Source organism: Alexandromys fortis, unplaced genomic scaffold, assembly GCF_014885135.2.
Source record: "Alexandromys fortis isolate MF-2015 unplaced genomic scaffold, M_Fortis_MF-2015_v1.1 scaffold_102, whole genome shotgun sequence".
In the NCBI taxonomy this organism is placed as follows: Eukaryota; Metazoa; Chordata; class Mammalia; order Rodentia; family Cricetidae; genus Alexandromys; species Alexandromys fortis.
This window is the reverse complement of record NW_026067984.1, coordinates 2469387-2481661: the sequence shown is the minus strand read 5'-3', so window position 1 is coordinate 2481661 and position 12275 is coordinate 2469387. Positions and strand designations below refer to the sequence as shown.

At 37.2% G+C, this 12275-nt stretch overlaps 1 long non-coding RNA gene across 1 annotated transcript in view; it reads left to right on the top strand.

Annotated features, from left to right (window-relative positions):
• LOC126511615 (uncharacterized) overlaps nucleotides 1–11935 on the top strand; it is a 44193-nt gene extending 32258 nt beyond the window's left edge. Inside the window, exon 3 of the long non-coding RNA XR_007594752.1 lies at nucleotides 11846–11935. This is a non-coding gene — a long non-coding RNA (uncharacterized lncRNA). The remainder of the gene's footprint in view (nucleotides 1–11845) is intronic.
• The last annotated feature ends 340 nt before the right edge of the window (nucleotides 11936–12275 follow it).

Genomic DNA, 12275 nt, shown 5'->3' with positions numbered 1-12275 from the left:
GTGTGTCTATATACATCTGCACACAGACATACATAATGTACGACACATATGTGGATTCCCTTTGCCCATAAATATTGATAATCTAACAAAACAGAAGAGTAAATGAAACTGAACTTCAATGGAAAATTGGAATCTAGAAAAGTAGATGATTCATACAGCTGGTAGAATCAGCAAGAACATTTTCTATAACAATAACACATTTTAACCTGATGAACTACAGAATTTACATCTCTGAAGACAAAGAGTAACAAGAAACTCTTAGTAATCCAGCAATTCAATATTTTCGTTTTTAAGACTTGCAATAGAAAAGTAACTAAGACAATAACATTTTTCTTCATTACAATGAGGTTCAATTCCCCATAATCATTAGAATTTTAAATTAATGATCTCAATGTCATTGAAAAAAGCAAGAAAAATAAAGAAGGACTGAGACTATGCCCTATGTGTTGATAAGTTTGATGCTTCAGCTGCACACTCATGAACGCTTAGGTCCCAGTCTTTACTCCTACTGGCCCTCACTTGATACTATCAGCAGAGCAATCGAATACTACCATCAGCCTAACCAAAACCACCTTTGTCCTAGGTTTTCAAGCAAAAATTTTAATGATAAGAACATAGAATAATCTATATATACAAAAAAATGAGAAAACAGTCTAATTCTGTTGAAAGTAGCACACTGTCAAAATCAGACACTTAACCTTCACCATAGACACTTATAAGATACCCAGAGTCACAATGCTAATGGAATTAGAAAAAACCTTGAAGTTATTAAACATAAAAAACCTTAATATACAGATTACTCAATTTTATTCATTTAATTTAATTTTAATTTTGTTCTCTGAGACAATATCTCATATACTCTATGTAGACTTCAAATTCTCTATGTAGCTGATGCTGACTTTGAACTTGTGACCACTGCTTCTGTCTCTTGTGTGAAAGGATTAGAGGTTTGCGACACTAACTTGACTGTAATACTTTTCAAAATGTAAATAAAAAATTAGATACTACAGAATAACAGAAATCCAAATGATGCTGAGCACTAATAACATATTAGACATGTTGATAAACCAAATAGTGGACCAGAAGACAGGCAGGGTAAAATTTTTAAAGTGCGGAATGATGTGATATTCTTAGGTTTTTTAGATCTTAAAGATCACAGCAAGAGTAAATCCAGATGTTGTGATGAATAATAATTAAACTGAAAGAGTGAAGCAGAGTCAATATTTTAGGTTGTATTTAAAAAAAAAAATTCCCAGACTCATTGAAACATCAATTTAGGAAAGCCAGCCAGGTCTTTAAAAATTTCAATTTCAGTTAAGTTAAATTAAAAAAAAACTACATCTAAATGCCTATCTTAGTGTAACTTTAAAACAACTTTCTACAAAACTAACCAAAGGCAAAAAGATTGTATCACAAAAATTTGAATGTTAAGTTGAAACCCAAATCTCCAGCAGCAATTGTAAAATGACGGTGCAATATCACCATTCACGTTAGGAAAGGACAAGGGACTTTGTTCCAAGCACTGTGTATCAAAACAGAACAAAGCTATCTGCAGCATGGAGAACTCTATGGAACCTCTGCAGAATGCTAATACAGAAGATTTGAAAAGGATAAAAGAAAAATTAAAACCCTTGTGCCCACACAGTTGAACGTAAATGAATAATGAACATACAAATAAGATGACCCTTGAATTTTAGAGTTAAAAGCTTCAACCGAAGTTAAAATACATAGTGATAGAAAGGAGCAGACAATTATGACTACGATCAGGTGTCTTAGGTTTCTATTGCTGCGATGATGGTCAAGCATCAAAGGCAACGTGGAGAGGAATTGGGGTGCTGGACTTCCATATCCTGCGTTACAGCGTCCATGATTGACTGCTTACTTTTCTGGCATAGTTTTATATTGTGTGCTGAGTAATGATTATGTGGGTGTCAGCATTTCAATTATTCATTCAAGCAGATGCTCAGTTGAGTTTGTGTCATATAGCACAGAGGAACATGTTGAAAAATGATTCCATAGTGAAGATATCGAAAGTTAATTATTGTGACAAGAGTAACAAATACAGTCAGGAGTTTGAATGAAGACACTGCTTATTTTTTTTATATTAGACAATGATGTTCCTGCTTTGCCATAATTCCAAACTCAATTTAGTCTGAAATGTATAATTACCATACCAAGAAATGCTTACTTGCAGATATTTTGATGTATGTTGCTTTCCAAGATGTTCAAAGCAGTGTTGAGAATTCATACTCGCCTCATAGATGAGGAATATCGATGAAGGAGCTGAACCACTGTGATTACATTTCATTAAAAGAAATCTAGATGTTAACCTTGTGCTTCCAAAGGCTTTAGTATCTATTGCTTATATAGCAAAAAACTTGTATGTCATTGTTGGATTCTCAGCCATGGTCTGGAAACAGAAGAAGACGATGTGTGGAGGAAGAGATCAGCCCTTCTATCCAATTGCTCGTCTAAGATTTCTCTTTCCTTTCTGCAATAAGTACGGACTTCCAGCATTTGCCCTTTAATTAAAGGAAAATAGAGGTCATTCTTTTTAGAGTGACTTATGTTGATATGGCCAAATTGGAAGAGAGGATTCAGAGAGCTCTAGTGATATCTGGGGATATAGATTGGAGGTATGATTTATGTTACTCCCATGATTAACTTCCTGAGAATAAAAGGTCTTTATACTGTGATCATGAAGATCTGTTCTATATTTAGATGTTTCTTATAGGAGTTATTTGCAAGGAAACATGCAAATGTTTATTTCAAATTAAATAAAAATTGAGTGAAGACTAATATTCTTCATAGTTTTACTTATAAATAGTAATAATTTGATCTTTCAAATACCAAATAGATCTGAGCAAAATCACAAAATAGTGACGTACTAGAGACTTCCTGTTGGGGGATATATACTAACAATTTGAACCCTGAGTTTTCATTTGTGTTAATTAAATAAAACCAACTTTGGGTCAGGAGGCAGAGTCAGCAACTAGTTGACAGGAAGTAATTACAGAGACTCAAAAGGAGTCTGGAAAACAGCGAGACACACAGGAAGTAATAGGGAGTGATTTTGAGTGTGGTGGTCATTTTGGTTTGGAGCTACAGAAGAGACACTCTCTTTTTTAGACTCTGGTGAGCTGGTTGCTCTTCAACCTCTCTGTACTATCCGGTTTTCAACCTGTCTCTGATTCAGGAGTCTTTATTAGTAAATAGAATAATAGAAATTTAATTAAAAACTACATTTGGTGGCAGTGGCAGGAGGCAGACTCTGTGGGCCAGGAAATGCAGAGCCACAGTTATGGGCTGAAAGAGCAGTAGATTCAGGTGCAACAGCTGTGCTGGCAAAATATCAACTTCCCTTCTAGACAAGTAGCAGACATAATAGTATAGAAGAATAGTATATACACATGAAGTAAGATGGGCCTGTTTAGGAGTACGAGGGAAATCTAACTCTGAGTGATTAGCTTCTCTTCATTCTGATGTAGGGATTTCTCTAGAACTCCGATCTGTTAGATAAGAATTTTATGACGTTTGGAATCAATAAGTAATTCAAAACATAATAGTCGCCCAAATTATTTTGATTGTTCCAGTTTTAGGATTGTGAATTAGTTATGGTGTTTGGTCCTGGTAACTGCAAAGCTACCTGGCCTTCCTGAGTGGAGGCATATATATTATGACAAGTCAGAAAGAGACAGAGAGAGGAGGGAATATCCATGTCAGAGAGGCTGTTTATAATTATGATTGGTATTTGATCTTCTAATCAACTTTCAATAATACTATATGATGACATGACCTGAAACAAACAACTAGATTTTACATTCTGGAGTTTTACTAATTCTGGAAGGGCTTGAGCTAATGATGGAGCCCTGGTAACAGTCCAGTTGGAAAGAGGGAAATCATCTATCATTCACATTCTATAAATAGCTTTGCTAATGAGAAAAGGAATATAAGCCAAATTAAATGTGTCTTCTGGCCAAAAAATGTAGCTAACTCAGTAGGCAGTTCCTGGAATACATAAAGGTAAGGGAGTGTTCACCTTTGAAAGGCAGCCCACTTTCTGTTTTACAAGGGTGACAGATGTCTGGCTGCATCAAAGTTCACAGTGCATGAGAACACACTCAGGGTGTTTATCCTGTGCTGTGTTTATATGAAATTGGGATAACATGAGCCTTAGGTAAACTATAGACAAGGCAAGGATTTGTGCTTATCGTTCCTCGTTGTAGAAGAGCAAATGTCATGCGTGTTTGTTCTGGCAAACAGAATCAAGCGGGCTTGCTTTGGGTACGTGTGTTGAAGAAAAGGCAATGTACCTGCAAGAATCAGGTCTCAGTGTGAGAAGGAGCCAGAAAGTGGCAAGGGTGCCCTCTGCTCACTCATGTGTGATGAAAACATCTCTTCTGCTTTGACTTTCAGGTGATAGCTTCTGCTGAAACCTCCTTTTCTATGTACCAGAAGCAGTCATTTGACAGAGAAATGAGTCCTTAATCATGTTAGTTATAATTGAATAACATTAAAATAAACAAAAAGGAAAGAGAAGGGAGGAGGAGTGGAAGGATAGCAGGGGAGCAGGGGAGGATTTTAGAGAAAAGATGCTGTTGTGAGAGTTTATTTCATGGGACTGTGCTACATCCATGAACCTCTTCCCTCCTTGTGGGGACCTGGAAGAGCCCATGACAGGGTCTTCTTGAGACCAACCTACCCTGTGGTACACTCAGACAAGCAGTTAAATCAGTCCTTCTACAGCAACCTCCCTGTGCCTTTTAATAGCTGACTGTCCTTTTCATGTTTGGTATCATAAAAATTATAAATAACCCTCAGAAATGAATGTGGTTTTATTTGGTTGGAAATAGATGCTCATATCTTCTCATTATTAAAATGCATTCTTTGTAAATCCTTAGGTTATATTAATGTCTTCCTTCCTTTGAACCCTAAAATATTCTTGTTAAAGATACAATCCTTTGAGGTTGAGTGGAAGATAAGCCCAGCTGCAGATTTGTTCAATTTTTTGAGCCATAAATATTTAGGTGATGTTTGTTGGACTCAATATTTCTGATCACCTTCAGACTAAAAATATATTGTGAATTAGAGATTCATCTGAAATATTTAAATGTTTTTGTTCATTATCTTTCATAGAGCCTATTATGGTTTAACAGTTTGCCTGAGATAGCGTGCTATTGTATGGTCTCATATTGTACAAGTACTGATGGTTGTCAGACTGAAAATGCTCATTTCTCCATACTGTAAAAGCACAGGACTATGGTTAAACAACATGATACAAGTCCCGTTTTCTCACAATATGCACAGAAGTAATTTACTAGTCATCTACCCTCTGTTCCTGGCCATCCAGGCAGTGTCAGGCATGGGCTCCCTCTCATGGGGTGGCTCCCAAGTTAGAGCAATCATTGGCTAACCACACGCACAAGCATCAAGCCACCATTGCCCCATTGCATCGTGCCAGGAGGACAGGTTGTGAGCTGAAGGTTTTGTGGCTGGTTGATGTCCAAATCTCACCACTGTGAGCCTCACCTGGTTGCAGAAGATAGCCAGTTAAGGTCCTATATCCGCCATTACTAGAAGCCCTCACTAGGACCACCTTCCTAGGTTCCCAGAGGTTTCCACTGCACCAGGTTTCCACACTGTCCCCTAGAGGCCCACCTACTTTAGTCCCCCTCCCTGTACTCTCTCCCTCTGCCCCTTCCTCTCCAACCTGAACTCTTCTGATCCCATTTCCACCTGCCTCCAGTCCACCTACAAAATCTGCTCTATTTCCCTTCTCCAGAGAGCTCCATGCATAGCTCCTAGAGCCCTCTATACTATTTAGTCTCTCTGGGTCTGTGGATTGTAATGGGATTATCCTTTACTTAAGAGATACTATCCATTTATAAGTGAGTACATATGATGTGTGTCTTTCTGTGACTGGTTGTCTAGCTCAGGGCGATTTTTTTTCTAGTTCCATATATTTGCCTGCAAATTTCATGATACCCCAAGAGGGTCAAGGACACCAGAAGAAAAGAACATAGACCACAGAACCAACTATCAGGGCTCATGTGGGCTCACAGAGACTGAAGTGGCAGTCACAGAGCCTATATGGGTCTGGGTTAGGCCTTGTCATGCATGTGGTTATTTCGCTTGCAGTTTTTGTGGGACTTCTAACCATGGGAGAGAGGGTGAAGTCTGACTCTTTTACCTACTCATGGGACCCCTTTTACTTGGTTGCCTTGTTCGGTCTTGATAGGAAGGCTTATGTCTAGTCCTATTGCATCTTATTATGCCGTGTTTGGTTGATATCACTGGGAGTTCTGCCCTTTTCTGACGGAAACAGAGGAACAGTGGATCTGAGGAGAGGATATTTGAGAGGGGGGGGCTGGGAGAGAGGAAGGGGAAGCTTCTTTAAGGATTTATTGTGTAGGAGATGAAAAAAGAAAAATAAAATCATTGGAAGGAAGAAAGAAGATGAGAATTATTTTTCCTGTGAAAAACATTACATAAGTGTCCATGAGTAAACAGTATAAAGAACTGAAGATTCTACTTGAAATACGTTTGTGTATCTATCTGCACACACACACACACACACACACATTTTTAATAAAATTAAATCGAAACACTACCCTTAGATAGAAAACATATTAACCACCAGCGCACAAAACAGAGAACAGTCCCATTCAATTCGCTTTAAATCATCTTCAATTAAAAAACAAAACAATATGAAATATTAGAAGAAAATTTGTGCTTTTCACAGTGTTAGAAATTTACCACCAACATAATTAATCCCAGAATATTACATATGCACAATTATGGCCACCAAACAATAGTTACATCATATTTTCTACTTCCATATTTTAAATAAGTAATCACACCTATTATCTCAGTGTATTATCCCTTCTTTGATAGGATGTCATTGTTAACTAATTATAGAGTGTCTCTTATGAAGAACATGATAGTTAAGCTTACTTATCAGCTTCCAAATAGAAATATACTAAGGTTAAAATCTGTGTTTCTCTATGTTCTCTACTACCCAGTAGTGTTTGATAGCTCTCAGGATGTTTGTTAGGTATGGCTTAGAAGCCAAAAATTGGGCCTCCTGCCTGCTTAGGGAACATTTTGTTTACAAAGCCTCTGTTTACAAAGCCTGGCCAAGTTGGAAGTCAGTGTAGTAATGGGTACTATTATTAGAGGTTGGCATTGTGAAGATGTAGATGAAAATCTAGGACAACAGAACTCTTCCCACTGTTATTCTCTCCTAAATAACCAGTAAGAACATCTTTAACACAGTAGAAGGGGTTGGTTCTCACTCAGGAATAGTATTTGGGAGATGTTTCTCTTCTGTCACCATTGTCTGTATCTGTGTCCCCAGTGAACTGTCTTTGGTAGAATGACTGGAAGAAAGTTAAGGAGGGAAGTTATCCACAGAAATTCAGAAGACCCCTATGAACTAGAAGGTTGAGTTAGAGGAAAGTCATTAGTGTAGCTGAAGACAAGACCCGTGGTTGTTTACCTGGTTTTCTCTGGACATCTAGCCCTATTTCTTCTCAAAGTCAGGGTAACCCAAACATTTTAAAAGCTGAGTGTTACTAGGATCCACAGGAAGAACATAGGCCTCGGAATTAATGAGCTGTCCAGGTTATTTTTAGCTGAGAAGAGATTGAATCAACCAAGAATAATAAATCTAAAGCATGTCTGCATCTGTGTTTGATTTACTCTCAAGGTCTCCGAAGGTTAGGAAAAAAGAGATGGAGATGCAGGAACCGTGTTAACACCATTTAGCCAACAACTTAGCATCTGTTTTTGCTTATTGATTGTTATGAAGACACAGCAAAGTGTTCTTCACACAAGAATACAGAAATGTTAAGGTCAAAGGCAAGAGCAAGGTGTGTGAGTCTGATTTTTCTTACTCTTTGGGTTTTTTTTTTCCATCCTGCACTAGGACTATAAAAGTCTCCTACAAAGTGATATTATGATTACAGCCAAGGGTGATTGAAAGTAGCACAATAAAAGTATTATTTGTTCATTCAGTTCCTTTTCAGAGCTGATGTTCGAACTGGGAACTTGGCATATAGTAAACAGTGCTCTACAAGACCACTGAATTAATATTAGTGTATTTTCACTCACCAATTACACAAACATTTAAAAATGTAGAATATGTATTTTTGCTTTATTGTCCTTATTGACTATAGATCATTGTACACTTTAGACTCCCCATTTGTGAGGCAAAGAGACCATAATTCTATCTCTTTTCACAGAGAAATCATCCCAGTGTCTGCAGAGTGCAGCAGAGGGCATGGTACAGTGGTTAGGAATGGAGAACATGACTTATGAAATGATTTTATTTCCTCTTGGGTAGGATCACTGACTATTCCCTCTCTTCTATAAATATACAATAAAACATAGTGGGATAGCTAAAAATATGCATATGAAGATACAGGCAATAATGGCAAGTGTGTAAGCATGTAAGCATGCACGTGCATGTGCAGTTTGAGTGTGCATACATACACACAGAGGCTTAAATACACTCACACACAAACAGATGCATACACAAACAGAGAGATGATAAATGATGATTAGATAGATAGATAGATAGATAGATAGATAGATAGATAGATAGATAGATAGATAGATGATAGATACATGCATGGTGGATAGATTATAGAAAGGAGAGAGAGAGAGAGAGAGAGAGAGAGAGAGAGAGAGAGAGAGAGAGAGAGAGAGATCAGTAGTTCCTGGAAGGACACAAAATAAACACCTTGGTAGTGATTATAGTCACCTATGTTGAAGAAATATATCAAAATAATACCACAGAACCCTTGACAACTTGCCTGAAAGTGATGTGTAAAAGCCCATATTTGGAAAGAACTTCTGGTGTATATTTTCAGAGTTGCATATACATTTAATGCAGGCTTTCTTGCTTATAATTATTTATTTTATGTGTAAATAACTTTTCCCCTGCATGCATGTGTGTCTTATGTCCATGGGTGTCTCAAGAGGGTAGTGGATCTCCTGGAACTGGAGTTACTTTCTCAAAGGTCATAATCTCTATGGAGTTGTGGATGTATAGACAAACACGAGTTTATTTTTCATGCAGGGATACTGTAATATTAACTGTAGATGTATTTGCCCAGGAAATTTGATGGCCTAATTGAAGCAACTAAAATTAACCCATAAATGAAAAAAAAAACTTCAGAAGGTAATGTTTTATCAATAGCTCAGTAAAGTTCATGAAGATAAGCCAGAGGAAATGACTCTCATCTGGGAGTTTTATAATAGTACAGTAAAATTTATTTGGGAGTGAATTATATTCACACAGTTTGGAAGGGATTTGAGGAGAAACACGACAGAGGTACACTGGTAGACTCTTCCTAGTTCTTTTATGGGGAAATGACTCTTAGGTGATGGATGAGGTCCCAGATTAAACAGTGTCAAGAGTCTCTACAGATTGATAATGCACAGACAAAAAAGCTGTTGAACTGTGTGATTCTATATAAAAACGTAGGCAAAATCTTAAGGACAATCTAGGAGAAGTAATAAGAATTTTTCTTTATAAGTAATTAAATTTGCACATGATAGATAATCCATACTGGAATAAAATAAATATGATGAGACAATGATTTCCCTGGAATGCAGGTAATCAATTCTTCACTTTGTAGTGATTGAGCCACAAGTATTAATTGTCTTGTATTCTTAACAACATTCAAAGTTTATATTGTTATGAGAACAGTTCAATTCTAATTCTAATTCTTCTAGGAGAAGAAGTAGTTTGCTTTTTGGTTTGTATATATCCTTTAAATTATGCCTGTATCTAGTAGACTTTCACCTATGGGGAGAAACTACTGCCTCCTAGGCTATTTGCTCATTCTGACATTTTCCCGCTATTCTGTCATTGTGGATTGCAATCGGAGCTTTCTGTCCCACCCACTAGTTCCCAAATAGCCACTCAGATACTTGTTATTAATTATAAATGTTAAGCCAATGGCTCTGGCTTATTACTAGTTACCTCTTACATTTAAATTAGCTATTAATCTGTGTATTGGCACATGGTCATGACATTACCTTATTTTCAACATGTCTTACCTCCTTTGCAGTTGGCTGACACCTCCCAGACTCTGTCCTTCTCCTGTATCTCTGCTTAGATTCCCTGCCTGGCTCTATCCTGCCTTGTCATCGGCCAAAGCAGCTTTATTTATCAACCAGTGAGAGTAACACATATTCAGAGTGGTCAGAAAGACATCCCTCAGCAGTGGAAGGGTAGGGAGAGAGCAGTTTTGAGAAAAGGAAGCAGTGCCAAGAGCCTGAAGGCATCATGAGATAAGGCAAGGATTTGCCACACAGAGTTGAAGATGAGTTTACACAGTGTCCCACATGATCTCTATTTTCCCACAGAAACAAATGAATTAAAGTTAATGACATCTGACAAAAAAGAAATAGAGCCTAGAAATTGCCAGTGAAATAAAGACAACACAGACAAAGATGTTTCTAAAACAATTATTTAGATTTTTTTCCTGTGGGGAGGTAATTAAAAATAGGGAAATTATTTAATTATCTATCATAAATATGTTATTGCACTTTAATGCTGTTAGTTAAAAGCCAATGTGTGAATTCACTTTGGCCTGGGGTAAATGCAGCCATTTCCTTCAAATGTTTTCTAACATACTTCCACAGATACAATTTTGTCCTGCCCAGTGTTTGGGTTTAGATTTTTCTTGGCATAATTACCATGAACTTATTTCTCATGAACAACTTCCTGCTTATATTTGCTCCCAGCCTAACTTGAATCCATGAAAAAAAGAAACCAGTTATATAATATCTATATTCTACCATAAGAAAGATAAACATTTATCAAGCATTCTTAGAGATAGTTTTAATAAATTAGAGGTAATGGAAATAAGAATGGACTCAGAATAAATTTATTGATATGGGAGGGCAGCTTGTAACTATCTGCAACTCCAGCTCCCAGGACACCTGACACCTCTGGACTCTGTTAGCAATGGTGCTCCCATGAACACTCTCCACCCAACCTACCCATCCCCGAACACACATGTGCTCACACATACACACACAAACACAAAGGCACAGACACACACACACACATACACACACAAAGACCCAGACAGAGGCATACACATATGCACAATTACACATTAATTTAAAAACCTTTGCTTGCTATCATGGTGCACACCTTTAATCCCAACGCCAGGAAGAAGAGACAGGAGTAGATCATTGTGAATTATAGAACAGTCTGGTCTGCATAGTGAGTTCCAGGTTAGCGGGGTGTACACAGTAAAATCCTGTATAAGAAAGAACTTCATGCTGTGGCATCCAGTGTTAAATATATGTCTGATGGAGTGATTTATATTTAAAAATATTTGAATGAATACTTTTTACATCAAAGATTAAAGTTAAGCTTATTATATCTATTCTTTAATGTCCGAGAATTTCAAAGGCCTTAACATTTCAAAACTAAGAGTATGAGACCTAGTAATCCAAAAATAAATGTAGAAAAGTAATGAAATATTATATGATTGCCTCCCAAATACCAGGTATTTCCTGTTCTATTTATGAGGTTCAACTGAGCACGTGGAAAGCAGATTAACCTCTGACCCTGTTAATAAGAATAATGACAGAACAGAAACTAATTCCAGCCCTGGAGAGGCTGCAGCAGGAAGCTTGAAACACTGAGATCAGCTTGGGCTATGTGGGAAGACTTTGTTTAAAAGAAAAGAAAACCTGCCATAAATTGATTCATTTCTGTAATTTTAACTTAGTTCTTCAGCATGTGACAGTAATAATAATCTTTTGATATTTCATAATACTAATAAACTCTGTTTTTTGTTTGTTTGCTTGCCTCTAGGGATCCAAATTAAGAGAGGAGGAGTGATTGGAGAATGGAACTGACGTGTGTGGGGAGACCGGGAGACCGGGAGAAAGGCGGGGAGGGAAAACTGTGACCGGGATGTAAAATAAAGTTTAAAAAAGGACCCGCTCCTTTTTTAAGTCAAGTCTTTGTAACGGCAACCTCCACATCTGCATGGTCTTTCTAATTGTTAACTATGCACTTACACTGATAGTAAGAGTTTAGCTTTTCTGGTCCTCCTAGCTATGATGACTTTGCCTTTCACTTAACTCCCCTTTAGCATTCAGTTTTTCTACTCAGTTTTGATGCACTTGCCCCGCCCAAAGTGCAAATATTTCCGGTTTGATATTTTTGAACTAACATTTCTCTTACCAAGAGACAATGTGGAAACATCCCAGTATTTGATTAATCAAATTGCCAGGTTTCT